The 25,088-nt window shown below is 41.0% G+C and overlaps 1 long non-coding RNA gene across 10 annotated transcripts in view; it reads left to right on the top strand.

The window, feature by feature from the left end:
• LOC142837716 (uncharacterized) overlaps positions 1-25,088 on the top strand; it is a 195,959-nt gene that overhangs the window by 107,030 nt on the left and 63,841 nt on the right. For all 10 annotated transcript variants that reach the window (XR_012908322.1, XR_012908323.1, XR_012908321.1 and 7 more), the window contains one exon: positions 4,145-4,276. This is a non-coding gene — a long non-coding RNA (uncharacterized LOC142837716). The remainder of the gene's footprint in view (positions 1-4,144; positions 4,277-25,088) is intronic.

The raw sequence follows: 25,088 nt of genomic DNA, 5'->3' as shown, positions 1-25,088 counted from the left end.
TAAATCAAGGTTCTAATGACAATGAAATCAAATCAAAAATTCTAATTACGTTAAATTAATTTTTATTTAGTGGAATTAGAATTTTAATTTCATTTGATTTCTTTTGTAATGAGAATTTTAATTTAAGTTCTAATTACAATAAAATCAAATCAAAAATTCTAATTAAATTAAAATTAAAGTTCTAATTGCATTAAAATCAAATTAAAATTCTAATTACATTAAATAAAAATTACTAAAGTTCTAATTGCATCAAAATGAAATTAAAATTCTGATTACATTAAATTAAAATTAAAGTTTTATCTCCCTCATGCGCATTGGCATGTCGACTGGTGGCATCACTATGCAAGTCTTGTTTAGGTAACTGTATTGTTGAGATTTCACAGGTACAGTTTTTCTGTCATGTGTAGAAGATACTAGCAACAAGTGTCCTGGGTCATCTGGTTCTTCCCATCTTCCTCCTCTTCCATGTTTTTTCTGGGCCTTAGGAGTAGGAGTTACATTGTAGGAAAACCAGTTGGGGCTGAGCACCTGTGGTCACATATTCTCTCCATGTGGACCTGTTGTATATCTCTATAATGTTCTCTACTACAAAAGAAGGGTTTTCTTGTGGAGGGGTTGAGAGTTACGCTTATCTTTGGGTATAAGAGTAAGCATTTAGAGTATTGTTAGAAAGTATATTGATTTTGGCAATTGTTGGTTCTCCCCTAGGGTCTCGAACCTCTCTAGCCATAGATATTGGCTAAGTTTATAGTACTGGGTGTGCATTCCCTCCTATTGAGTAGACCTTAAGTTCTATTAGACAGATGTTGGTCATTCCCGTGATAAAGTGCCCTTGTGTTGTTATTGTACCATGGGGGTATCTTGTCAGAAAGGTATCACTGAGGTTCCTAAGTTTTTTTTTTAAATATTTATTTATATATTTATTATGTATACAATATTCTAATTTTATATTTAATTATTTATGTATTATATACACAATATTCTAATTTTTATATTGATTTATTATGGATACAATATTCTGATTTTTATATTTACTTATGATGTATACGTTATTCTGATTTTTATATTTATTTATTATGTATACGATATTCTGTCCGCGTGCATGTCTGCAGGCCAGCAGATGGCACCAGACCTCATTACAGATGGTTCTGAGCCACATGTGGTTGGTAGGACTCGAACTCAGGACCTTTGGAAGAGCAGGCAATGCTCTAACCACTGAGCCATCTCTCCAGCCCCCAAGGTTCCTAAGTTTTATAGCTGGGTAGGAATGTTGATTTCTCTTTTCCTTTGGCAGCTTGCATAGCATCTTCAGGTACTACTCGAGCTAGGCCTCGGGAAGGAGGCTTGCAGGTCAGTTCCAACTCTATTTCCCCGAGGTCTATGTCTGAAATGTGTAGCATCTTTAACAAAGGCACTGAAACTATATCAATAGCTATGTCAAAATGGAAGAGAATTTTCCAATAATAAAAATATTGGGAAAGTTACAGTAAGTAAGGTTTTTTGGACTGTATAAACACTAAATTTCTGGATGTCAAGCAGCAGTTTTATGTTGAGGTATAGCAACTTAATATTAGGGGATCCTGGAAAAGTGACTAAAAGTTTGTACAGTTTGAAGCACAGACAAATGCAGTCACCTTTAAAATGTGTAAACTCGTGATGAAACATTTGAGTACTGAGACTGTGACTCAGTGTAGAGTATTTGTTTAGTATGGGTGAGACACGGGCTTTGTTCCTGATATCCCCCAACAGTCCTTCGGTCTTCCTTTTGGTGCTTAAATTGATTTTCTTTTACGCGACCCCAGTATGACCCTGGTCTGACCTGTGTGTGACCCCAGTCTGACCTCTGTGTGACCCCAGTCTGACCTCTGTATGACCCCAGTCTGACCTGTGTGACCCCAGTCTGACCCCAGTATGACCCCAGTCTGACCTCTGTGTGACCCAAGTCTGACCTGTGTGACCCCAGTCTGACCTGTGTGACCCCAGTCTGACCTGTGTGTGACCCCAGTCTGACCCCCGTGTGACCCCAGTCTGACCCCCGTGTGACCCCAGTCTGACCTGTGTGACCCCAGTCTGACCTGTGTACCCCAGTCTGACCTGTGTACCCCAGTCTGACCTGTGTGACCCCAGTCTGACCTGTGTGACCCCAGTCTGACCCGTGTGTGACCCCAGTCTGACCCGTGTGTGACCCCAGTCTGACCCCCGTGTGACCCCAGTCTGACCTGTGTGACCCCAGTCTGACCTGTGTGACCCCAGTCTGACCTGTGTGACCCCAGTCTGACCTGTGTGACCCCAGTCTGACCTCTGTGTGACCCCAGTCTGTCCATTATTGAGAGAGGAGTGCTTCAGTCTCCTACTCTTACTGCGTGTGTAGCTATAAGGTCCTTAGTTCCCAGGGGAGGAGGGGAAGCACTATGGCACGGAGGCTGAGAGGATTTAGAATAGTCAGAAATGGCTTCAGGATTGTCTTAAAGTCTTACATTAGCTAGTCCCTTCTCTGGCTTGCCCATAGGCTCGTGCTTCGCTGGTACTTTTATCTAACCTAGAGCCTCCTCCCTAGGAATGGTATTGCCTACAGCGGACCGGGACCTCTTTTGTGAATTAATAATCAGGGAAACCACACACACATGTGTCCAAAGACCAACCTCTTCATCTGATGTAGGCAGTTTCTCATTAGAGGCTTCCCTCTCAGTTGACACTGTGGTAGGTCGACATTAACACAAGGACAGCCACCATGTCTGTGAGGCTTCCATTTCTGGAGGGAGCTTTTATAAAATGAACAATATACAACATGAAGAACTTGATGTTCTCTGCAACCTTGATGGAGGTGATGTACTTCAGAAAAGAACTTCTCATGGTCTTCCCAAAGGTGACTCCATTGAGATAAAGACAGTAGGGAAGGATGCAACACACTAACGTTTCATTTTACCCTAGAAGTATAAATGATTCCTCAACACAAATATATGTCTTACAAAAAGCCATGGGAACCACTGCTGTATGAATTAGTGTCTTCGTGGGAGACACTAATGGACAATGGTAAAGAGTAATGGTAAAAGATAAGGATATCTGAATAAACCATGGATTTAGTAATTAGGAATGCCTTGATTGGCTCAACAATTGTGACACATCCACTCAAAATCGTAACAAAAGAATCAACCAGGTTCAGGGCATTTGGGAATATTCTGTCTTATTTTTGCAACTTTTTCGTAAAATAAATCTCTAAAATTAAAAAAAAATTCTTCAAAGCAAGTGGCCTTAATGGTGGTTTGGGGCTCTTAATGCAGGGTATGTGTCACGCTGAAGATTATGGATGGCCCATATATGAGATTTAAGGGTGTCTGGTTTATCCCCCACTTGGGAATATGCTGTATTAGTTTTAAATTGTAATCACTATGGTCAAAATCAAATTGAAAGGCTTTATTTAAGTTTCCAGTTTTAGTCCATCATGTAAGGAAATCAAGGAAGGAATCTCGAAGCAGAAATCAAAGCAGAGGTGTAGCAGAATCATAAAAACCCAGAGGCAGGTATTGGGGTCCAAGCTGAAGATCAGAAATACAAAGCAGCCAACCACCTCTACCAAGTCTTCAGACTCAAGGTGATGATCCTGTCTCCACAAATTATCAGACTCCACACTCCTGAGTTCCTGTCTCTCCCCCTTTATATTCCTCTCTCTGCTCTTCATATTGCTCCTGTCTCCCCTTCTCCAGTACTGGGATTAAACATGTGTGATTCCCAAACACTGATATCTGTTTCTGGATCAATCTTGTATAGCCCAGAATAGCCTTGAACTCAGAGACTTGCCTGCCTCTGCCTCCTGAGCACTGGGATTAAAGTTTTGCTCCCCCCCACCACCACCACGGTCCTGTATAGCTGAGGAGTGTGGCTGCTTTGCCCGCTTATTTTCAGGCAAGCTTTATTCATTTTAACACAAATATACCAGTATACAGAGGCCATGGCAGGAATGCTGCTTACAGGCTTGCTTTCCACGACTTACTGAGCTTCCTTGTTACACACCCTACCACCACCGGCCTGCTGATGGTTCTTTATACAAGGGCATTTAACCTGGAGTGGGAGTTATTAGACTCTCACCGAAGTATTTCCTTGTCATCTGTGTGTGATTCTGACCCAGTTACTTGTGTTTCTGTAGCCTCTGGAGACACTGGAGTACTGAGAGTGTGAACGGTCGACTGACGGGCAGGCACTTCCATCTATCTGGCTACAGAGAAGGAATCTTTCCTTGCTGCAGTCAGACTTTCTGTGGTGTCGCTGCTTTGCTCCTGTAAGTAACTCCTCATCTGTTAGCTGTAAGTTTTAAACTCTTTGGCTCACCAACTTGGGTTTTGGTGGAATAATACCTTGGTCTTTTGGAGCCCTAGCTGATTTGGAAAACACTTAGAACTCAGGATCAAAGTCAAAGTTTTCAGAATACACCCCCGCCCCCACCTTTTTTAAAAAATATAAATCCACTTTTTAAAAACCACATTTCTAACTGATTATTTTGTATCCCAATTAAAACTTCATCCTAGGATTTGAGGGGAAAGCTCAATTAACAAGGTGCTTGATTTGCAATCCCCAGAATCTACATAAAACTCCAGTTGTGGAATCCCAGCACAAAACTGTGGATACGTAATGTTCCTGGGGTTTACTGCTCAGACAGCTTACCCTATTTTGTGAGCTTCAGGCCAATGAAAGACTCTGTCTCAGAAAAAAAGTGGACAAGACACGAGAAAACACACTCAAACCTGTATATAGGCATCAACCTCAAATGTGCAGAGACACGCGTGACTGTGCACAGACACACGTACACACACACATTTGATCATCTGGTGTGGAGGTTCTCCTTCCTGGACACATCAGGAAATCATACTAGGAGCTTACATACCACACACACCACTACAACCTCACAATACCCCCCCACCCACACACACACACACAAACACACAGAGCGAGGGAGAGAGAGTGAGTGAATTTTGGATCTTATGCTCAAATGCTAATTTGATTTGCCTGAAAGGAGGTTCAGGTATCAGTGCTAAGAAATCAGGTGATACTACCCTATCTAATTCAGGTATCAGTGCTAAGAAATCAGGTGATACTACCCTATTTAATTCCTGTCTCCTGACCCTACTTCCAGTTACCTCACTGGTTTTTCTTATGAAGCAGAGAGGATCTCTGTTTTTCTCTGGTCTTGACCTTAGCAGCACTCTTTCTTCCTTTCTTCTTTTTGTCTGTCTTTCCTTCATGCATTTCTTCATTTGATCCTTCTTCTTTTCGAAAGGGAAGAATTCCAATAGGATGCAGTAGTTGGTCAAGTACTCAAGAGTGTAAGCAGAGCAATCAAAGAGGCAAGTAATATAGCCAATTCGAGGAGCTGAAGACTATGGAATGAGAGTTTGTGCAGGGAGGGTGATCTGTGTATGAGATGGGATTCTTGGTGTTGCCAGTCCGAACTCAGTGACCTTAAATGGAAGGGTCCTTTAACTCTTCTGGGTTTAATGGCGAATCACTAAAAATTTGTGGTCACTGCAGTATTGGCACTGGGGTATTACATTTATTTGGGCTTCCAAGAGAGATCGTTGAGATTTAGTTATGGGAAAGCTCCTTTTGACTCGAACCCTTCGCACAAATGCCTTCTATAATTATGTGGCAAATACATGATGGCTTCAGGATATAGTACAGCTCGGTAAAGGATTCATGCCATGTGTGTTGAAAGAGGACCAATGACTCATAAGATGTAGATCATACTGTAATTTATATATTGTGGAAGAAGTTATTGGCATTTTTAAGTGATTTTAATGTTGGTTGTTCACCAAAGCCAGGGTGTTTTTTAGAAACAGCACGGATGAACACATATTGTTTGTTCTCTGTTTGGCTTCACACTCAGAAGCATTGAACTCATTTTGAGGACTGAACGAGTTTTTGAGGAGCTGAAGGCAATAGAATGAGAGTTTGTGCAGGGATTGTCATCTGTGTATGAGATGGGATTCTTGGTGTTGCCAGTCCGAATTCAGTGACCTTAAATGGAAGGGTCCCTTAACTTTTCTAGGTTTAATGGCCAATCACTAAAATTTGGGGTCAGTGCAATATTGGCCCTTGGGTATTACACTCAGAGGCATTGTACTCATTCTGAGGACTGAACGAGTTTTTGAGGAGCTGAAGGCAATAGAATGAGAGTTTGTGCAGGGAGTGTGATCTGGGTATCAGTTGCCAGTCCGAACTCAGTGACCTTGGATGGGTCCCTTAACATTTCTTGCTTTAATGGCCAATCACTAAAATTTGGGGTAACTTCAATACTGGCACTTGGGTATTAGAGTTATTTGTGCTTCCTAGGGAGATCAGTGAGATTTAGTTATGGAAAAGCTACCTTTGTATCAAACTCTTCTTACAAATGCCTTTTATGAGTATATGGCTAATACTTGCAGGCTTTAGGATATGGTACAGCTCGGTAGAGTAATCATACCATGTTTTGTGCTGAAAGAGGACCAGTGACTCAGAAGAATGGATCATACTGTGAGTGATATATTGTGGAGAACTTTATTGCCATTTTATGTGATTTTAATGGTGGGTGTGCACCAAAGCCAGGGTGTTGATTAGAAACAGCACGGCTGAACACATATCTTTTGTTCTCTGTTTGGCTTCACACTCTGACACATCGAACTCATTTTGAAGACTGAATGAGTTTTTGAGGAGCTGAAGACTATGGAATGAGAGTTTGTGCAGGGAGGGTGATCTGGGTATCAGATGGGATTCTTGGTTTTGCCAGTCTGAACTCAGTGACCTTAAATGGAAGGGTCCCTTAACTCTTCTTGCTTTTATGGGCGGAGGGCGAACAGTGTCACACATAGACAGACCAACACACTCCCACAGTATTCCCTTACCTTGACTGAAACTGGTGACCTCCTCTGAGATCCGCCTGCTTCTGCCTCCCGAATGCTGGGATTTAAAGTGTGCATCACTACCACCTGGCTTCTAATTGCTCTATATAAGAAACAGCTGAAGTCACTTATCAGGGGTGAAAGCTGAAGAAAAAACACAAAACCAAACAAAACATCACTACACTGAAGCTCCCTGTGCTGGTGGGGTGGAGGGAAGTTCATCTATTCCCGCGGAACTGAGGCATTGGGTCTTTTGACATGGTGGTGTCTATATGTCTAAAATACACATGCAAGGCTCCCTCGGTTCCCCCTTCCCCAAACCCAAAACAAGAACCAAACGCCATTAGCATTAGTAAATATCTAGTTGGTGCACTTCAGAACAGCCCCTAAAGGACTCCAGAAACCGCATGGGTGGTGATTTGGGACCAGCACGGAAACATCATTGTGAATGATGCACAGGACTCCGTACCTCACTCTCTCTGTCCTTCGAACTTCATTTAAATGGAAGACCCCACATTCGAATGCCTAATCCAGAAGTCTCTTAGCTCTGCTATCTGGAACTGCCTGGCCTTGAACTCAAAGAGATACACCTGCGTCTGCCTCCTGAGTGCTGGGATTAAAGGCCTGCGCCACCACCACCCTGTTCTCTCTTGGGTACTAATCGCGGCTGGGGTCCGGGGGAGGGGCCTGGGTTCTCCCCGCGGCGTGTCCGCACGTGTGGGCGCCCCGCCCCCACACCCCTCGTCGCGGAGGGATGGCCGCGCCACTCCCCGGGGCTCTGGACTACGTCTCCCATGATTCCCTGCGGCGGCCATTTTGCCTGTAGTCCGTGAATGTGCAGAATGCAAAGGGAACTCGATTTCCCATGATGCCCGGGCCCCTGTGGCAAAATAAAAAATGCCGAAATATTAACAGAACAGTGGATAAACAGCGGAGAAAGCACCACCTGTGACCTGCAACCGCCGCTGGAGCTGGTACGGGGCGCGGAGGGGGCGGAGGGTGAACAGGGTCACACGGTGCTGAGGGAGGGCGCGGGGCGGCAGCGGAGAGGCCCAGAGGGAGGAGCATACCATGCCAGTGTCAAAACCCCATTAAGTCCTGTTGTGCCATAAAGGTGTACTTAGGGCGTGGCTAGAGGTGGGGCATCACTAGGGCTGAGCGGGGCCCACCTGCGAGCAAGGCCCTCGTGCTCGAGCCAGGTGTCCCAATTAGCCGACTTATTTTTGCTGGAAGGGCAAGCTGTTTGAAAGCATGGTCCTCCAGTGAGGCGCGGGGTGGAGCTCAGCGCAGCACTTGTGCTGTCCCCGTGTTTGGGATCCCACTGTACCTTCTGAGCATGGCTGTGGTTCTGACTTGCTCCAGGTTGGCTTTTCTGATTTCACTTATGGCAGAAGTCACTCGAAATCAAGAGGGGCGATCCAGCATAGCAGGTATCAACCTTGGCTTCATCTTGGACCATACTGGACACTTTTTAAAGTATAGGTGACTGGCCCCACCCACCCCTTAGATATTATGATGTGCATGGTTGGGGTGTGACTTGGGCGTTAAGGTTTTGAAAGTTCCCCAGATGATTTCAGTGTGTAGACAAAATGGAAAAGTGGCCGTGCTTAAAGAATTTTCCACATTTGGTCGACAACGGGGTGAATCAAGATGAATCTCACCTGCCTTCTCCCTGAAGAGGATAACTAGGGTCGAGGGAAGCGACAGCAGAGGCCTATTAGAAATTAGTAATCCTGGCACAACAACTCAGAAGGACCACTTGGTAATATGTTGGGTCATTCTTGAGTTTCTGCAATATTTATTAGTTTTTAGGAAGGGACGGGTGGTTGGTAGTTATGCTACCTCTCAGACATCTTTCGTAATGCAAAAGTGCATTCCATGTAGCCATAACAACAAGAGGGAGGAAACTGATCTCTGAACTAGGTGGTTTTCTTATTTCAGCATAAACTTATATTCTAAAGTCATTTTCTCGATGTCACAGTTGATGAAACCTAAGCAGCATGCATGCCAGGGTTACTGATTTCTAACAGGCCTCAGTTGATGCTTTCTCTTTTACAGTTTCCCTCCAAAGGAAATAAGGTAGCTATTCTGAGGAGTCCTCAAAGTGCCCGAGTTTCTCCATTACTTTTAGCAAATGGTACCCTTGCTCTGTCTACAGGACAACATAATTAAAATTGTCTTCTATATAATTTAGCAGTAGAAGGGACTACCTCACACTTTGTCTTAGAAGTGAGATTTGGTTTTAAAGACTAAAAGAAACCTGTATGTGTGCCAGTAAAATGAAGAAAACATCGTTGAGAGATAAGGTCTCATTACATAGCTTCGGCTGTCTTGGTACTCACTACGTAAACCAGGCTGGCCTTGAACTCACAGACATCTGCCTGTCTCCAGTTTCCTGAAAACTGATCCTGATAGTTTTTGTCTGATCCCCATGTCAGAGCACCAGCACAGTGAAAGGCTCAACACGGTTGTGCAAGCACGTGTATCACTGAGGTTCCTAAGTTTTATAGCTGGGTAGGAATGTTGATTTCTCTTTTCCTTTGGCAGTTTGCATAGCATCTTCAGGTACTACTAGAGCTAGTCCTTGGGAAGGAGGCTTGCAGGTCAGTTCCAACTCTATTTCCCTGAGGTCTATGTCTGAAATGTGTAGTATCTTTAACAAAGGCACTGAAACTATATCAATAGCTATGTCAAAATGGAAAAGAATTTTCCAATAATAAAAATAGTGGGAAAGTTACAGTAAGTAAGGTTTTTTGGACTGTATAAACACTAAATTTCTGGATGTCAAGCAGCAGTTTTATGTTGAGGTATAGCAACTTAATATTAGGGGATCCTGGAAAAGTGACTAAAAGTTCGTACAGTTGAAGCACAGACAAATGCAGTCACCTTTAAAATGTGTAAACTCGTGATGAAACATTTGAGTACTGAGACTGTGACTCAGTGTAGAGTATTTGTTTAGTATGGGTGAGACACGGGCTTTGTTCCTGATATCCCCCAACAGTCCTTCGGTCTTCCTTTTGGTGCTTAAATTGATTTTCTTTTAGGAAGAGAAATTTCTGTTGCACGAATAATAAAGACCTAGAGATAGATATTGGGTTCAAGTTGAAGATCAGAAAAGCAAAGCAGTCAAGCAACTAGAGAGATCTTATCTCTACCAACTCTCAGACGAACAAAAAATATTCTACTCTCTGCCCAGTCATATTGCTCCTGTCTTCACCTCTCTCCATTAAAGGTGTGTGATTCCCAAAAGCTGGGATTAAAGGTGTGAACCATCACCACCTGGATCTGTTTGTGGATTGATTTTGTGTAGCCCAGGGTAGCCTTGAACTCAAAGAGATCCATCTAACTCTGTCTTCTGAGTCCTGGGATTAAAGGTATGTGCCACCACTCCCTGGCCTGTAGGGCTGACTAGGGTGGCTGCTTTGCCTTCTGATCTCCAGTAAAACTTTATTTATTAGAACACAAATACTATAACACTAAAAATGTCCAATGTTTTTGAGGATGCAGTGATCAAAAGAGATAAAAGTGTACAATTTATTAGCTTTGAAAAGCAGTATGCAATTTTTTGTAACTCTCTCAAAGGTCTTAGTGCTTGAACTCATAAATTCATTTTAGAAATTTGTCTAAAATAGCCAGAAAAACAAACATAAGAAACTGTGTATAGGGGCTGGAGGGATGGCTCAGAGGTTAAGAGTACTGATTGCTCTTCCAGAGGTCCTGAGTTCAATTCCCAGCAACCACATGGTGGCTCACAACCATCTGTAATGAGATCTGGTGCCCTCTTCTGGTTTGCAGCATATATGTAGGAAAAACACTGTATACATAATAAATAAATTCTAACAAAAAAAAACTGTGCATAGCAAGTTTAAGCCCAGCATGGAATCATGAAAATGGATCGCTACCAGTTAAATACCGAATGTGAAAACATTCCATTTCTTCCTTCATACTGGACATTTCCATCTGTGTTTGGGGAAATCTAACAGTTGAGGAAAAGGCTAAGGGAAAGAAACAATGAGTGAGATCTGTGTGTTGTATTTTTTATTTTGCTCACAAGGATAGGAAAGACAACTTAAAAAGTAATGCAGCAGAAACAGTAGACTGGGGGCACAGAGGTGAGGGGGAGGGAATGAGAGGAGAGGAAGGAGGGGAAACTGCAGTCGGGCTGTAAAATAAATAAATAAAAGTAATTCAGAGGTTGTCATTACCATCAGAAACCAAATGTTTGCTGTTGTTATCATTCTGCATCATCCTGAAGTTAAACAGTCTGAAAGTGATCTTTGAAACCTTGGAAGATGGCTATAGAATGCTACAGGGATTACTCTGGTCACTTGTTGGTTAGTTGGTTTTTCTTCAGAGATAGGGTCTTACTGTGTGGCCCACGTTGGCTCGGACTTGATGCATTCACTTGCCTCCGCCTCCTAAGTTCTGTGATTGTAGACCTTCCCTACCCAGATATTTACATCTCCTGTTAGGTCTTATTAACGTACATGTTTTTCATGTGCAAAGAAAGTGATGTTTTCAAGCTTTGACATGATCCATTGTTTTTGAAAAAAAAAGTATAGATTTGACTTTTGTATACACAATTTTTGGATCCTACATTCTTGGCACCCAGGCCATTCTTGAGGAGCTGTGGTTATCTTTGTGATTTAAAATTTTGGTTTCACTTGCTATTTTTTGTTTGGTGTATGGTTTAAGGAGAAATAGAACAGTATCTCTAGCCTTAAAATGACAAGGAGTTGGGGCTAGAGGAGTGGTCAGCAGTTAAGAGCACTGGCTGCTCTTCCAGGGGTCCTGGGTTCGAGTCCCGGCCACCACATGGTGGCTCACAACCATCTGTAGTGGGAACGGGTGCCCTCTTCTTTCGTGCAGGCACACATGCAAATAGAAGCACTCACACACGTAAATAATTCTTCTAAAAATAGCAAGAAATTGGGCTATGTTTAAGATTAATGAAAACCTTAGTTAGGCAGTGTTCATTTTTACTTTATTTTTCCATAAAATTTCTTTATTCTCTGGATTGGTTAAACTAACTACTTGCTGCTGATGTTTTTTTTTTCTTTTGTACTTTTGAGACACGATTTCAATGTATCCTTGACTGTTCTGAAATTCTCTATGTTGACAAGGCTGGCCTTGAACTCAAAGAGATCTGCCTGCCTCTGCCTCTCAAGTGCTGAGATTAAAGGTGTGTGCCACTATGCCCATGCCCATGTCTAACTGCTTTAAGATTCTTTATAGTGTGTGCATGTGTGTGTATGGTGTGTGTGGTTTAGTGTGGTATGTGTGGTGTAGTATGGTGTGTGTCATGTGTATGTATGTGTGTGTGGTGTATTGTGATGTGTGTGTGTGTGGTGTGTGTATGTGTGTGTGGTTTAGTGTGGTACGTGTGGTGTAGTATGGTGTGTGTCATGTGTATGTATGTGTGTGTGGTGTATTGTGATGTGTGTAGGTATGTGTGTGTGGTGTAGTGTGTAGATGTGTGTGATGTGGATGGTGTGTATATGTATGTGTGGTACATGTGATGTAGTGTGGTATAGTGTGGAGTGTGTGATGTGTGTATGTATGTGGTTTAGTTGTATATATGTATGTGTGTGGTGTGTGTATGTATGTGTGGTGTGTGTGTGATGTGTGTGGTGTGTGTATGTGTGTGGTGTAGTGTATGTGTGATGTGTGTGGTGTGTGTATGTGTGTGGTGTAGTGTATGTGTGATGTGTGTGTGGTGTGTGATGTATGTGGTGCGTATGTGTGTGGTGTAGTGTGTAGGTGTGTGTGTGGATGGTGTGTATGTATGTGTGTGGTGTGTGTATGTATGTGTGGTGTGTGTGTGATGTGTGTGGTGTGTGTATGTGTGTGGTGTAATGTATGTGTGATGTGTGTGGTGTGTGTATGTGTGTGGTGTGTGTGTGATGTGTGTGTGGTGTGTGATGTGTGTGGTGTGTATGTGTTTGGTGTAGTGTGTAGGTGTGTGTGTGTGGATGGTGTGTATGTATGTGTGTGGTGTGTGATGTGTGTGTGATGTGTGTGTGTGATGTGTGTGGTGTGTGTATGTGTGTGGTGTAGTGTATGTGTGATGTGTGTGGTGTGTGTATGTGTGTGGTGTAGTGTGTGTGTGTGATGTGTATGTGTGTGGTGTATTGTGATGTGTGTGTGTGGTGTGTGTGGTGTATTGTGATGTGTGTGTGTGGTGTGTGTGTGTGTGGTGTAGTGTGTAGTGTATATGTGTGTGTGGTTTAGTGTGTGTGTGCATGTGTGTGTATGTGTGTGTGGTGTATTGTGATGTGTGTGTGTATGGTGTGTGTGGTTTAGTGTGGTATGTGTGGTGTAGTATGGTGTGTGTCATGTGTGTGTATGTGTGTGTGGTGTATTGTGATGTGTGTAGGTATGTGTGTGTGGTGTAGTGTGTGTGGTGTGGATGGTGTGTATATGTATGTGTGTGGTACGTGTGATGTAGTGTGGTATAGTGTGGAGTGTGTGATGTGTATATGTATGTGGTTTAGTGTGATGTGTATTGTGTAGAAATGTATGTGTGTGGTGTAGTGTGTGCGATGTGTTTGGTGTGTGTATGTGTGTGGTGTAGTGTGTGTATGATGTGTGTATGTATATGTGTTTGGTGTAGTATGGTGTGTGTAGTGTGTTTGTATCGTGTGTGTATGTGTTGGTGTAGTGTGTAGTGTGTTTGATAAAATGTGTGTATTTTTATGACAGATTTCCTTTGAAGAGAAATGAGAAAGAAACTTAGACATATTAGTGAACTGTCTTTATACAATTTTAGACTGTCTTAAGCATATTTTGTCCTAGTTCACTTACTACCTGAGTTTGTTTTAGTTTAACATTAACTGGGTGTGTGTCACAAAGACAGAAATTGTCCTTTAGACAACTTGCCGTAAGCCGTCACTGATTTCATCCTGAAATAGTGGACTTTTAGCGGTGTTGGTTTCTTTCGTGGACCCGAAGGCTTCGAGATTGAAAACATTATGAGTATCATGTGATAGCAGCATTCATGTCCTTGTTATTATGCTTTGAATTTTTTCCTTCTTTAGAATGTTTACATTCCCTATTGGTATTGACTCCATTTATAAGATTTGGATTTATTAGTAATATTGACTAATATATCTAAAGTCTTCATAAAATCGCTTAGATCAACTTTTAGAATTTCATTTAAGTTAACTCATGGTTTCTAAAGCAGCAGTGATTTTATTTAAGTCCTAGGAGACATAGAGCTATATCTGGACTCAGCTTTTAGTTGTCACATCTAGAAATGGGGATTTTGGTGATTGATCATTGGAAGGCAGAATCCTAAGATTCACAGGCAACTATAACATGGTTCTTTGGGCTATATATTTATAGTACTGAGAATTTAAAGTCCTGGTTTAGTGTAACAACGTTATTCAAAAGTAAATACTCTTTACGTATTAACATTGTTAGTAGATATCATACTGAACTTTATTTTGGACCTTTATTTTTGACAGACAGGCTACAAGGACATCTGTGTTGTCTAATGGACACAAACTTTGGGAAGTTGTGGTTTATAATCTGCTGGCTTGGGTTTCAGCCTGTCTCTCTTGTGCATGTTTACGTAGTGCAGCTTCACAGATGTTTAAAGAAAGACATCATAAATGCTTTTGTAGGTATTTAAAGTTAGGTACCAAACATCATGATTTAATCGTAAGTTTTTAGTACTTAGAAGCATGGTGTAAGGGTTTAAATTAAGCGTTGTCACACCCGAAGGCTATCTGCTTGCTTGTTAACACATGGGGTTTGGAGAGGCCGGAACATGCCAGAGCCTCTAACCTCATCACTGGAGTAGCTGGTTGATGGGACAACAGTTTGGTTGGCTGTTTGGAGATGGAGATTCGTGGGGGTATTTCTTTTTTTTAAATATTTATTTATTTATTATATACATATAAATATTTATTATTTATTATATTATTTTTATATACATATAAACACAAATAAATATAAATATTATTTATTTATTATTATATTATTTTATATACATATACATATAAATATAAACAAATATTTATTATTTATTATTATTTATTTATTATATACAATATTCTGGTGCCCTGAAGAGGGCACCAGACCCCATGACAGATGGTTGTGAGCCACCATGTGGTTGCCAGGACTCGAACTCAGGTCCTCTGGAAGAGCAGGCAATGCTCTTAACCACTGAGCCATCTCTCCAGCCCCTCGTGGGGGTATTTCTGTGAAGTGATGCCTTGCTCTGGCTTCTTAGCTCTCAGTTACTACTGTCTGTTGGCTGAGTAAGCAGCCTTCTCTGCTATGTGCTTCACCCACTACTTTTTTGTCTTGTCTGAGGCCCATACTGTAAAGCCATCTGATCATGGCTCTCTGAAACCTTTAGTCATTTTAGGTTCCTGAAGGTATTTTGGTACAGGGATAAAAAACAAATAGCCATATTTTTCATTATCTTTAAAAAATTACAACCTTCACTCATGAGGCAGAGGCAGGGAGATCTCTGTGAGTTTGCTGCTAGCCTGGTCTACAGAGTGAGTTCTAGTACAGCCAGGGTTACACAGAGATACTCCACCTCAAAAACAATAATAACAAAAAATCCAAACAGACAAAACAACAACGACAAAAAAACCCCAACAAAACAAAAAGGTTCAATCTTGAATTTGGGAGTAGCTCAGTAATAAACACCTGACTTGCATGGGAGTGGCCCCAAGTCCCAACCCAGCAAAAAGGAAAAAGAAAAACGATAAATGAAAATTCCTAATGTAAAACTCATATATTTTAAAATGAGATGACTAAGAAAAATAATCTATAAAGAGGAATACAGGCCGTTTCATAATTTTGTTTAAACACACAGTGAACTTCGATTTTGTTTTTGTTTTTTTATTAAAAAAGCCTGGAACTTTTAAACACATGTATAGGGAAAGAAGGCCTTTTAAACATGTTTAAAGTTAGAAAGCCTTTTTTTTTAAAATAAGCCACAGTGGCAAAGTTCTTTAAAAATGTCTCTTTTTTCTGGTACAGAACTGAAAGGTCCAAATATAACTTTTCCCACATATGTGAAGAGTTCTAGCTTTTAGCATTCCCAGAAACAGCAGAGTTTAACATGAAAAATCATTTTATAGAATTTTGGAACAAGTGGGTTCTTGTCATGGACAGAGGCAAAACAGACTTAGAAATTGCTTGCAGTTGATGCTTTTAGGGTAAAACACTTCTAGACTTTAATTACATCATTTATGTCACCACTTTCTTGCCTCTAAGCTTTCCAGAAATTAGAAAAATGATGAATTTTGCTTTATCAAGGGTTGCTGTTTGCCTGTGACCTAGGTTTGGCTTCAGAATATCTGAGCTATAAGGGAAAGGGTTTATTACACTGGTCAGTGACTCTGTAATGGAACACATACAAGTAACACCATATTTTGGAAAAGAACAGGAAGTGCTCTCAGAGACTGGAAGAGTTTCTACTAAAATGCCAATATTCCAGACTAGAACCCTGTGTTCCCCTAGGGTGGAATGGTAGAGCTGGGAAGGGCTGTGCTGGCTTAGTCATTTGATTTCTGCTCATCTAGTTGGGGAACTGCTTGAGGCTTAGCTGGGCAATTCTAGCTATTGAGGGATTCTGGGCAAGCCTAACAATCAAGAACACCAGTGGGTAGTAGATTGTGAGCAAATAGGGAGCCAATAAAGAGCCACGAGAGTTGTTTTTTTTCTTCCCTAAATTGGTTTTTTTAAATATTTATTTATTTATTATATTATTTATTATATACATATAAATATTTATTATTTATTATATTATTTTTATATACATATAAACACCAATAAATATAAATATTATTTATTTATTATTTATTATATTATTTTATATACATATACATATAAATATAAACAAATATTTATTATTTATTATTATTTATTTATTATATACAATATTCTGGTGCCCTGAAGAGGGCACCAGACCCCATGACAGATGGCTGTGAGCCACCATGTGGTTGCCAGGACTCGAACTCGGGTCCTTTGGAAGAGCACACAATGCTCCTAACCACTGAGCCATCTCTCCAGCCGCCTCTTCCCTAAATTGTATAGTTGATTTCTACCTCCAGTTCTTATCCCACCTTCCTCTGAAGAGGTAACACTAACTACCAATATGGAATTGTGGTAACTGCTATTGTCTTGAATCCCAGCTAGGTGGTCCTAGCTATTGATGGACTCTGGGTGGCAATAATGAGCCCCAGTAGTAGGAAGTTTACAGGTTCTTTCAGTGTGGCCCCATATTTCGATATGGCACAAAAGCCATTAGCCCGGTCGGAGCTGATCACGTAGCTCTGCAGACAAGCTGTCTCTGCCCTGAACAAAAGCCAGGATGCCTGCTCCTAGCTTCTTTTGTTAAAATGTGGATTACCTGAGAAGAAATGTATGACTGAAGCTGATGACTTAAGAGTTCAGACGTTTGGTGCTTCCTTTCTTTTGTAATTTGGAAGGTGTCTTATAGAGATGCTAATTCAGGGCCTACCTGACTGCTAGATGCGGATGTGACTTGAGCCCCGGCACCTAGTAAAAAATCTGCCCCCTAGAGCTCAGGAAGGCAGTCTAACAGACAAAGAGCCTGTTCTACTCCCTGCTGTGCAGCGCAGCTTCAACTGAAAGAAAAAGCCAGATTTAAATTAAAGTAGCCTCTGAGGTAAGCAGGTTAAAATGCTTTTTCATTTCACAATTTTGCCTTTTTGTTAATAGTCTGCTGTTTGTAGGCAAGTGAATTTGTATCCAAGGTGGATTGATTTCAGTGCTGTGCCTCTAGTAAAGTTTAAAGTCAGAGATTGTGATGCATTCAGAAGTTCCTTGATTGTACAGGATTTTAAGATTGTTCAGGCTAGCCTGAGTTTTTGTCTTTTCTCACAAGGCTAAGGATTGTTTTTTCAAAGTCTGTGAAGAATTTTGTTACAAGTTTAATGGGCATTTGCATTAGATCCGTAGATTGCTTTCAATAACATTGTCAATTTTGCTATGATTGGTGCTATCTTTACAAGAGAATAGGAAATCTTTCAATTTTCTGATGGCTTAAATATCTTCCTTCAGAGATTTAAAGTTCTTGTTATACAAGTTTTTCAATTTGTGTGATTAGAGTTACTCAAATATTTATAATATTTATGAGTATCTCGTTCATGATATATGTAGAGGAGATTCATTTGAGTTGTTTTCAGATTCTGTGTATGATAAAGTAATTCTGCTATGAACATGGTTAAGCACATGTCCTTGTTGTATGGTTGAGCATCTTTTGTATATAGGCCCAGAAGAGATAGCTGAGTTTTAAAATGGTTTGTTGCCTAATTTTGTGAGAATTAAACAGCAGTGGAGGAGTTTCCTTTAAACATAAGTTGTGAGTTTTTAATCTTTGTCATGTTACAGAGATAAGAGTCTCAGAGTTGTTTTGATTTGCATTTCTCCAATGGTTAAGCATATTATATTTGGGCAATTTTTGAATGTTTCCAGTCATTTTAATTTCATATAAAGTTATGGTAAAGAAAATTATGAAATTATGAATAATTGGAGAGCTGGTACTGACCGGCTAAACATGCAATTACGAATTAGGAGAGCTGGTATTTACCGGCTAATTATGAAATTATCAATAATTGGGAAAGCTGGTTTTGACCTGCCAAACATGAAATTATGAAAATTGGGAGAGCTGGTTTTGACCGGCTAAACATGAAGTTACGGTATTAGAAAACTAAAGAACGGTATTGACTGATGATGTGTAAAAATCACGATTGTGAGTTGCTGCGGTTGAGATTTGGCTGAAAGAGAGATTGACTATGAATGTTGAGTTGATACGCATGCTGAGAAAGTAAACTCTGAATGATGTTCTGTACCAGCGGAGGAAACATTTTCAACTCAGGTGATTCTACTCTCCTTTAAGATAGGAGAATATAGTCTTTGGGAGCATAATTATACATGAAGCATTGTGATGCATCCTAACAAGTAATGGCTGATACACAGGGCCTAGAAAGTATATTTCTCTCCACTAATCTCTTTACAGAGGTCGGCAGTCAATGACGGGTGTGAGGCTTCTCCCCAGATGCCTAAGACAGGGGCTTGCATAAAAGATGCCTGCTCCAATGACGGGAAAATTTGGGTAAATGAGGACTTTGCCCAAGTCAGGCGCGACATATCTGTCTTGTTGCAGAAGCAAAGGGTTTATTAAAATTAATAAGAGGGTGGATTGTGGGCCCATATTTCGATATGGCACAAAAGCCATTAGCCCGGTCCGAGCTGATCATGTAGCAATGCAGAAAAGCTGCCTCTGCCCTTAACAAAAGCCAGGATGCCTGCTCCTAGCTTCTTTTGTTAAAATGTGGATTACCTGAGAAGAAATGTTTGACTGAAGCTGATGACTTAAGAGTTCAGAATGCTTTGCTCATTTAAAACATCTGGGTGATCAGAAAATTAAAACCAAACAGAAGCATTTCTTGTTTTCTGTGGGACCAGGCAGACCAGAAACAGGAAAAAGTGATAAGTAGGAGAGGGCTGTAAGGTCCAGGCTCTCTTCATCATAGCTTAGACTTTCAGTGGAGAGAGTCTTAGGTGGTGATAAGGCCTGAGTGAACAGTCTCTCTTTTAGCCTTATCACCTGGCTACAGGCTTCCTGGGATGCAGTTCCTCTCATTGTCCTATGGACTTCTATAGTGTTTGTTCCCTGAATGTAGCATTTTTGCCTAGTCACTATTTCTTTTAGTCTTCTCAGACTCCTACTTCTTTGAGTCTCTTGCCGGGCGACAGTATAGTAGACGCGTGCTGCCACCATGTGGCTAAATTGTGCAATGACACATTTTACAGTTCTGGATGGCTGGCTGTCAGGTCTTGAAGCTCAGCAATATACTCTTGAGCTCAGTGAAGCTTAGGGCAGTAATTGTCAGAGTTTTATCTGAATCGTACCCATGGAATTCCTGAATAATCTTACGATTTTTATGTATAAATTCTCTGGTGCTGAGCTACAAGAGCCAGTGTGGTTCATCTTCCCCTGGCTATGTGGTAGTTAGTGATCAGATGCAGATTTCTTTATATTCTTGCCTGGTCCTGCATCAGCCAGTGTGCTCCAGCATGATCTGAGTGGTCCTGCATGTTCTTTGTATCTCTTGGGCCGACTGGCACTCTCCTGACTGCATCTGTGCAGAGCACAGGGAGCGGGACTGTGCTTTGAAATATCCTTTATGAAATCAGCCCCGTGTAACACAGATTTGCCAAGGTCGGAGAGCCCTGGTCCCTCTAGCATCTTCCAGAAGTTTTGTACTTTGAACATTTAACATTTAGGTTTACTATCCATCTGTAGTTAATTCTGTGGAGCTTGTAAACAGTAGTTCCTTTATAGAGTAGCACTCCACTGTTACTGTGATAAGACTAGGATCGATGGTATAAATTCTTAGAAAATATTACGTCACAAAGTAGAATTTATATAAGGGAGAGTTGCATCCCAAATCCTCCAAAGGTTAATGGTATGCTAACTGCACGTTAGAGATTAGTATAAGACATAAATGTTTGTTCCCTAGGATTAACCAGCTGCATTCCCAAAACAAAGGCGACAGCCCTGTTTTACAAACAGCAGAAACACCCATTCCTCCATTAAAAAACCATCCTTTTAATGCTGCTCAAGAGACCATGCCAGTGTCACAACCCCATTAAGTCCTGTTGTGCCATAAAGGTATATTAATTCTAGAACATTGGCATTTCTAGTCTTTATGAAAAGAAATTTTGAGTCAAGGTCTCCTATGTTGATTGAAGTCTATTTGAACCCTGTCTGTAGCCCCACAAGGCATTGCCCTTCTTGTCTTCTTGCCTAAACACTCTAAACCTTGGATTGCATGTCTGCAGCACCACAACATTCTGAAATTGCCAGTTTGAGTACATAGTGGACTGTCCATTGCAGAACAGAGAAAGGATTTGTTTATGGAGCCTGGCTTCTCCATTCAGACCAGAAGAGGAGGAACACTGCTCTGAGAAGAGATAATAGCCAGGTCACAGACTGAACTTGAAGGCAGTGAGCTGCAGGGGTCTCCATTTTAAAGAAGGACTGACTGATGGGGCATGATGAGTGACTTTCTCTATAATTTCCCTGCATGTATTAATTCCTTCCATGTGAGTGAAGACAGACAGAATTCGTGGGTGTGCAATTTAGGGAGGGGAGCTTGAACGACTGAGTATTCAGTTTCCAATGAGCAGATCTATGCAGATATGTACAATCCTGATTGATAAAGTTAAGTCAGCTGAGATGTTTGAGAAACAGACAATTGAATGCAACTCCATGTGTTAGATTACAGCACTCAGTGACTAACATTTTACATGGAAGCTGAGCAACCTCTTCCATTGCTGGTCTGGGTCCTCAGAACCCAAGACTTTTCACAGAAGGGTGAAAACTATGGTTATCAGTTCCAACACCACTGTGGACTTTGTTTAAAATGTTCTTGGTTTACCCAATGTTTCTCTTGTGCAACATTGTCTGATTAGCCCCTTTCTGAATTTGTATACTTCCTTTTAAAACCCAACCCATTGATTTACATTAGCAAGAGACTTGCTGTTGAATTTGACTTAGTTCTACAGTCAATCTGGGATAGGTCTGATTAGCAGCCATTGCTGGGACCTTCTGCTCACCTGATTCTGACACTCAGACCTCACTAACCAATCAGAGCCTCCACCAGTCAAATGGATGGGTTCTTCAGGGAGCAAGGACTCCCGGTTTATCGCTTCCTGAAGAAATCACAGTCTCTCTTGTGCACTGTGTCTTGGGTTCCCTTGTGGGGAGAGAGTTTGTCAGCTGTACCATGGTGAATGAGGGGTTGCTCTCCACAGATGGGCCAAGGTGAGTAAGGGGCCAATGTCCCCAGGGGGGAGAAGTGGCTGGGCTTCATGCACATGGCTGCTCTTCCCACGGTTTTTATTTTTATTTTTATTTTTATTTTTGGTTTTTTGAGACAAGGTTTCCCTGTGGTTTTGGATCCTGTCCTGGAAGTAGCTCTTGTAGACCAGGCTGGACTCGAACTCAGATCCGCCTGCCTCTGGCTCCCGAGTGCTGGGAGTTTGCAGTGGCTGTGCTTGGCAGGTCAGGGGCCACTGTCCACCTGCTGAGGAGTGCGGCTGATCTGTACAGTCCTCCCCTGATTGGTTGGGAGCCAGTGGACAAAGAGTTTAGTGTGTTCCTGCCTTATCCTAAGTAAGTAGTCCTAAGTGATCCTTGCAACTCTCCATGGCAGTCTCTGAATAACTTCACTGCCTGGGCTCTGTCTGCACTGAGCAGAGCATTGGCAGCTGCAAATGGTGGTGGCTGTAGTGCTTATTTTGCCGCATGTGGAGAGATATCACCATATTTTCCAAACTCGGAGACCACAGTATCTTCAGAAGTTCTTCACTTTTAACATTTATGTTTAGGATCCATTTGTAGTTAATTTTGTGGAGCTTGTAAACGGTTTCTCCTGTGTAGAGTAGCACTCCACTGCTAAATTGAAGTAGAGCATAATTGATAGTAGCATTAATGGTATAAGGATTTACCAGTTCTTAGGAGACATTAAGTCACACAGTAGAATTTAAGTAAGGGAGGGGTGCATCCCAAATTCCCCAAAGATAAGTAGTATGCTAACCATGCCTGTTAGATATTAGTATCATGAGATGCAAATGTTTGTTCACCAAGATTAATAAGCCATTAAGGTACATTCCTATAACAAATGAGACAACCATGATTTACAACCAGCCAAAAGACCCACTTCTCAGTCAAAGACCTCTAACATGGTGCTCAAGGGGCCATTATAGGCTCACAACCTGTGTGCCATGAAAGTATAATAATTCTAGAACAGCTGCATTTTTCAGTTTTTAGAAATGCTGAGTTAACTTTTAAATTAAGGGATGTACATGACTTTTTTATTGTGCATTGTCCCATACCCTGTCTTGACATGCAAAACTGTCAGTATCAAGGGATTACAGAACTTCAATAAAGAACACCAGAAAGTGGCAGACAGAAACAATAGGCTAAATGCAAACCCTAGTTTCACTGAAAACCCCTGTTATTGGAAATGGTAACAACAAACAAAGCAATTAGTACCTGAGCTTTACCTCAAGGTTATAAAAATTCTTTTGTTCATGCATAATGCTTGCTTCTTGCTATAAATAGGGTAGTTTGTAAATCTCCCATCACCACTGATATAGAAATCCAATCTCAGGTGGTGATCAGATATAACTGATAAGCTTTGTGTGCCCCATGGAGGTTTTTTCCTTTTTTTCTGGAATCAACTTTGCTTCTGGTTTAATAGATTTTAGTGGTCTGCCCCCTCCTCAATAATTGCATGCCACCTGGACATAACAATAGTAAGCAAAATGTTGTCTAAGTGACCCTAACAGACATCCTATTCTTTATCATAATAGAATGATATCCTTTTATTTTTTTTTCTTTTTCTTTTTTATTTTTTGGTTTTTCGAGACAGGGCTTCTCTGGCTTTGGAGCCTGTCCTGGAACTAGCTCTGTAGACCAGACTGGTCTCAAACTCACAGAGAACCACCTGCCTCTGCGAGTGCAGGGATTAAAGGCGTGCGCCACCATTGCCTGGCTGAATGATATCCTTTTAGTAGTCACAATATCTTCTACAAAATTAAAACCTCAGAAGGCTTCAAGTGAATCTCTCCAAAGAATGTGGTGTACTGGATGAGTTATCGTCATTGATTTCTGGTAGTTTGATTTTGATTAGAATCCTGCCATTTCTGTTTAAGAAATTATAGTCTATATTTGTAGGCTATGTCTTTATGTCTCATTTTTTGAGTGCTGCAATCTATATTGTTAGTTTTATTATCATCTGATTGTTCCTCTGGAAAATGATCGGCCTTCAACAATTTTGTATCTAGAAAATTTCATGTTAAAAGTTCCTTATGTTTTCGTTGGTTTGAGAAGTTTCTGTGGAGAGTTGGTTTTAGTTTTTTTTATTTATTGTTCTTAGAGGCCTTCCTCTTTCCATTCCCTGACATTTCTGTGTTTTCCAGTTGCTGTTTGGGCTTTGGCTGTTTAAGTGATTGGATGTGATTAATACATTTACTTTCGATCTTTAAAACCTCCTTGTATATTATTGCCTTTTTCCTAATTAGCCTCACCTGTCCACATGACATTGCCTAGGGTTATCTGAAGAAGCATCAGTTGAGGGTGTGCATAGATGAGAACATCTAATTGCTGCATCTGAGAGAAATTGTATTGATTTAAAGTGTGGGAAGGCTCTTCCACTGAGTTGACAATATCTCTAAGCAAGTGGACCTGCAGAAGAGAACTAGCTTAGACAAACGAGAAAGGTAGGAAGCAATGTTTCCCCATGTATTGTCTTCATTTATTAGCTTGAGTTTCCACCCTAAGCTCCCACAAGGATGGACTGTGATCTAGGGATATCAACCAGATAAATCTCATTATCTAAGTTGCTTTTGGATAGAGTTTAATCACAACAATGGAGAAGAAAATTGGAACAAAAATGGTACCTCAAATGTACTTTTATTACTGCAAAGGACTTGAAATTTTTAGGTCTGCCCTTGCTATCCTGAATGGAATTGTTTTATTGTTGTTTTGTTATTTAGCCCAGGGAGGCAACTGATGCATAGCAGCTTTCCTCCCAGCCTCTGTATGCTGGAGTTACATGTCATGTACTCCCATTGACAAAGAGCCAAATATTTGAATTTTTTATACATGGTCGTTACTTGTGCAGCTGGCACTACTTTCTCTTGACACAGTGGCTAGTTATTTTCATTTGCTTTTCTTTGAAAATAGTAAAGCTCATAAACCCTATATAAGACCAGAAACAGACAAGTACTTTCTCACCCTATCTCAGAGCTTTTTCAACATTAGCTTTAATTCTTTACCAAGTATCTATATCTTAGGTGCCTTCTGGATACCAAAGAATTTTAAGGCTTCATTATTTCCACACACATTTCTAAATCAGAAAGAGAAATGTGAACCCTATGAGTTTTTATTGAATGCTTTAGGATTAGCAAGGTACAGAGAGGATTTGGCTTGTCCCATTACCCTGTAATGAAGATTACTTATCTGGTTTATAATTTAAATCCCTTCCTAACTTTTACTCTTTATGGTCCCTGTTCTGGTACCACCTTTCAACATCTACTGCATTGTGGTCCCTTGGTATGGTTGTCTTGTAAATCAGTACACAGTGATGCATAGTATGAACAACTGCACAATAAGATTTATTTACTATGCCGTTTTATACATACTAAAAAGTGATA

This window comes from Microtus pennsylvanicus, chromosome 18 (assembly GCF_037038515.1).
Source record: "Microtus pennsylvanicus isolate mMicPen1 chromosome 18, mMicPen1.hap1, whole genome shotgun sequence".
NCBI lineage: Eukaryota > Metazoa > Chordata > Mammalia > Rodentia > Cricetidae > Microtus > Microtus pennsylvanicus.
Note: the sequence above shows the minus strand (reverse complement) of the source record. Positions and strands in the feature narration are given on the sequence as shown.